This window comes from Durio zibethinus, chromosome 27 (assembly GCF_047325235.1).
Source record: "Durio zibethinus cultivar Kanyao isolate XHJ-2024 chromosome 27, ASM4732523v1, whole genome shotgun sequence".
Taxonomy (NCBI): Eukaryota; Viridiplantae; Streptophyta; class Magnoliopsida; order Malvales; family Malvaceae; genus Durio; species Durio zibethinus.
The window spans coordinates 15,278,156-15,283,265 of NC_143188.1; the positions used below are offsets into that span (position 1 = coordinate 15,278,156).

Consider the following 5,110-nt stretch of genomic DNA (forward strand, 5'->3'; position numbering starts at 1 on the left):
CAATTTTCTGCTAAAAGTATTAGAGTTAATTGAGAGAAGTTTCCAATAATTAATTACTTGGTAAAATTTTAAGGCTTTTGGATAACACAAATTCAAGCTGGTACCATCTTTTGATGGGCGTTGTGAGGGTGTTATAACCTTTCTCACACGTAACCGAACTCCCGAACCCTGTTCTGGTTAGTAGACCTGAACCTATTCTTTTAGGGACCCTTAAGCTTAGGTGTTCCCTGAAAGGACAGATTCCTTAGGTGGCCAATCGCACCTAGACAAAAAAGATTGGTGGCGACTCCCTGAAAGTCAATGTCTAGCGATAGATCCCCGGATCTAAACGTTACGACAGGGTTAATAAAAATCATTTATCCAAAGAAATTCTTAACAAAAGTCCTATTATCTTTTAAACTCTTCATTATGGTTATACCTAAGTGATCATGCCGGCAGCCACATAATAGGTCTTACACATGAAAGCTCAGTTTGCCACGTCGTCATTAAGAGGTATAAAAAGTAGAACCACACCAGACAGGCGATTCACTACTGAATTCTCTTTGCTCTCTTTAACTGCTCCTTACTCTCTCTCATTTACTTGCTTCTAATATACCTTACTAACTTAACTTGCATCGGAGAATGCCTCAAAATAACATTTTTGGCACACTGACTTTCTACTCTATGACAGGTCACACAAACTCTCCTTCTCAACCTCCAATAAAACTTTCAACTATCAGACCAGGAATTACATCAACAATATCAATTATTCACCTCAACTATTTGCAGTGCAGGAATTTGATATAAGCCATGGCATGTACAACAATGACTACGTCTACCATTTCAACTGCCAAAACTAGATGTTACATCTCCTAACACAGAAAAATCTTCACAGACCAAGCTCAAGCTAAGATGCTTTATTCCTGTATTAACTGCTACATCACTACAGAGAAAAAAAAAACGAAAAGAAAAGAACAAAGCTTCCAGTTCCAGGTATCAAGCTCGACAATTCCAGACTAACTTTAATCCCATATCATCCTTTGTTTCTTTGCTTCAGCACTCCTACAGACAAAAACAAATGGTTTGTTGTAAGCTCTATTGCTATATGATTGATTTGCATGTAGAATAGACCCTGACTAAACAAAAACAATGAGGGCAATACATTCAGTAACTTATATATACTCACTTCTCTATTCCATTGAATCCTTTCAGTAACTTATTCTCTATCTGATAGAAAAAAAACATCATAACTAAATAGCCAATATTGACATTGATGTGCTAAGTGTTCTGATATAGCCACTAATCCAAAATTAAAAGATGAAGACATGCTATGTTTCAATCACTCATCATTTTATAGGTAGTTTTTTCTCTAGTAGTCAGCTTGATGCCGTAAACCAGGAAGGATGTCAAGCCTTCTGATATTTAGCCTATTTTGAGTATTAGCTCAGAATTTATGTTTAGAAGATTGCTGCAAGTAAAAAGATATTTGATGACTTAGAGGTTGCCAAAAGCCACATTGGACAGAGTGATTATGCGTATATGAAGACTTTACCGCTAGAGGCTTTCTCCTACAACTGTCCTCATGCAGCCCTAAGTTCTTGCTCATTTGAATCCTTCTCTAACTAGAAATGTAAGTATCAACTAGAAAAATACTTTGTTCTTATGAATTCGGTCATTTGAAAATTTTACAGGGAAAAAAGGAAACAAAAAAGATAACTATTTCTTGAGTTTAAGTTTAGGTTTGCTAGCTAATTTCACTTTTTTTTTCTTTTGAATGCAAGAACTGTATTTTTCAAGGAAGAAAACCGATCATTAATGTTTTCCATGCTTTGGATTTGGACAGTACAAAAAATCACAGCTTCCATTAGCCATCCCTACCCTATTGAAACTACCTGCAATCCAACATTCTTAAACTCTTTGAAGTAACATCCTAGATCCTACCCGTATGTGTCATCGGGACCTGGATTCTGATCTGATCAAGCTGAATTCTTGGTCATGATGAAGGTTGTGAAGTTGGATGCTGATTGTTGAAAAATTAATATTGGATTGCACCGCTATCTCTAGGTAGAAGAAATTCTACTTCATGGGTAAAAGGCAGCAATAGGGTTTGTTGGCATCCTAGGAATGCCAATTTTGTATATACATTACAAGTTCTACAATTGTCTACTCATTCAGTTGTTTTCGACAACTCTTGGAACTTCATGTAAAAACCTAATTCTTACTCTGATTAATACAATCACTCATCTCATAAGTCAGTTGTGGAATGACGCAGAAAAAATGCTTACCTAAATACTAATGCACATGCCTGCAGCAACAATGATTTTAAAGAGCTCGTCATTCCAAAATTCCCCCAAGCTCAAGCAGGGAAATGGTTTCATTTAATAAGGTATTCAGACAAGTGAATCCTCCACTACAACACTAAACAAAGAAATAAAAGTGCTCATGGCAACAGGAATTGAAGGAAAGCATCAATGTATACGTATCTCATAAGCAGTATTGAAAATGCCAAGGGTGGGTTAGTTGCATACAAAGCATTCCTTATTCTTTGCATGATGCTGAACAACCAAAAGATGCAGTTGGTTATTTTACATGGGAATGAGAATAAAAATGTAAACTATACAGACATGAGGCACCAAAAGTTGACGATGTAAAGTTAAAATATGTCCTCTTTCTATAGCTGAAAAACAGTTGGTCCACATACAATTTTCTTTGTATGCAAGTAACCAAAAAAGTTTTGCACCTAAGCAATGCATTAACAACAAATGTAACAAAATCTAATAGATATTAACCTTGCACAAAAAGGACATTAAAAAAATTAATCTACATGAAAAGGCATATGTGGGTACCTTTAAAGCACAATGCTCGCAGAAGTAGTGCTTGCACTTAGTCACAACAGGATCCACAAAAGGCTGCAGGCAAATAAAACATGCAAAGGGCAACGAATCATCATTGTCATCATCACTCTGGTCTACCCCTGCCTCATCATCATCATCGCCACCCAAAGCCAGATTTCTCTTCCTTGCTTTTTCTGCTTCTTCCCAGTCCTTCTCTAACTGCCATCCAGACTTGTAATCTCCACGATCATGCATAAACTTACATGAATCTCTGTAACCACAGTAACCAGTTTCTTTGTAGTCTTTACAGATTTAAGGCTGATAATCAAATCTTGCTGAAACCCTGATGTAGGCAGAAGCCCTAAGAGGTCCATGTGACCCACCAGCTTTCTCACTGGCAACTGTTTGCTCTCTTCGAAACCCAGCCTTATGATCCACATAGCCATGCATTCCTTTATACAACTTCTCTCCCCCAGAGCTAGTGTTTTTCCCCTTCAAAGCCTCCTTTGCTCATTTAAGAACTTTTTCACATAGCATGAGCATCTTTTGTAAACTCAGTCTCAGTTTCTAAGGTTGCTGTAGCTCTGCTATCATTTTGAACTTGAATTTCTGACTCAAATTGAAAAATCAGTTTGTCAGATTCTGTATTTGATTCAGTGGGAGCAGCACTCCTGGAGGATCCAGTTGAAAAGCATAACATAATGTCAGGCTTCAAAGCCTTTTTCTGATTGTGCAACAGAGATGTCCCATTTCTGGAGTCTTCATCTTTAACTTCATCTTCATTTATTGTCCTTGTCATAACGTCTAGATCCGGGGACCTATCGCTAGACATTGGCTTAAGGGAGTCGCCACCAATCCTTTTTATCTAGGTGCGATTGGCTACCTAAAGAACTTGTCCTTTCAGGGAACACCTAAGCTTAAGGGTCCCTAAAAGAATAGATTCAGGTCTGCTAACCAGAACAGGGTTCGGGAGTTCGATTACGTGTGAGGAAGGTTATAGCACCCTCACAACGCCCATCAAAAGATGGTACCAGCTGAAATTTATGTTATCCAAAAGCCTTAAAATTTTACCAAGTAATTAATTATTTGAAATTATTCTCAATTGACTCTAATACTTTTAACAGAAAATTGAAAAAATTCCCTCACCTCAAAAGTATGCAAGAAAAACTACTGTTTCACTTGCAGAGGCTCCGTCGTCGGATTAGTTAAAGAAAAATCAAAATCAAAATCAAAATAAAAAGGAAGGAGAGGATGATTGTTCTTGTGTAGGGAAAATTGATACTTTCAACTTTTCCCCAAAAATGTTTTTTAGAAATTTATTTTTAAGAAAAATTGATACTTTCAACTTTTTCCTAAAATATTTTTTTTTTTGAAACTTTGATTTCCAAGGAAAATTGATACTTTCAACTTTTCCTCAAAAATCCCTTTTTTGAAAATTTATTTTTAAGGAAAATTGATACTTTCAACTTTTCCCCAAAAATATATATTTTTTTGAAACTTTGATTTCCAAGGAAAATTGATACTTTCAACTTTTCCTCAAAAAATATTTTTTGAAACTTTGATTTTTATTTAAAGAAAATAGAACAAAATAAAAGTGAAAACAAATAAAGATAAAAAATAAAGAAAAGTAAAAAAATAAGATAAAGATAAAAAATATTAAATAAATATAACCTAAATAAATAAATAAATAAATAAATAAAACAAATAAATAAAAAAATTCTGAAAAAAAAAAAGAAAAAAAACCTGGAGCGGCTCGGCTCTCGGCTCGGCTCGGCTCAAGGAAGGGAAACGGCTCGGGTTGACGGCTTGGGAAGCTCGGCTCGGAGGGGGGCAGGCATGCGCGGGTCAGAAAAGCGGGTCGACGCTCGGGTCGAGTCGGGTTTCGGCAAAACACGCGGATCCTCTGGTCACTTAAAGCCAAAACGACGTCGTTTTGGAAGGGTATAAAAGGCAGTTCCCTTCGTTTTTCGACAGAAACCTTCTCCCTCTCTCTCTCTCTTCTTCCTTTTTCCTCTCCCTTCTCTCTAAAAGGCTGAAGAACACCGGTGGAATTTTCGTCGGATTTTGGGAAATGTTACCGGAATTTGGAAATTTCACCAGAGGTTCGCCGGAAGTTGGCCGGAAGATCACCGATTTCTGGGATTCTTCACCGAAAACTGGGCAGGTCACCGGAAACTTCAAGTTTCGCCAGAATTCTCGTCGAAAAATTCAAGTTTCGCCGAAAAATTCATCGGAATCTGGAAATTTCCCAGAAATTTCCAGAAAAATTTTCGCCAAAAATTTCTAAAAAAATTCTT

General features: G+C 36.8%; 1 pseudogene across 1 annotated transcript; it reads right to left on the reverse strand.

Annotated features, from left to right (window-relative positions):
• Positions 1-997: 997 nt before the first annotated feature.
• On the reverse strand, positions 998-3,645 carry LOC111279522 (zinc finger CCCH domain-containing protein 1 pseudogene; annotated as a pseudogene). Its single transcript, XR_016334661.1, has 2 exons — positions 2,826-3,645; positions 998-1,041 (listed from the first exon to the last, which is right to left on the reverse strand). The product of XR_016334661.1 is annotated as a zinc finger CCCH domain-containing protein 1 pseudogene (transcript).
• Between the last annotated feature and the right edge of the window lie 1,465 nt (positions 3,646-5,110).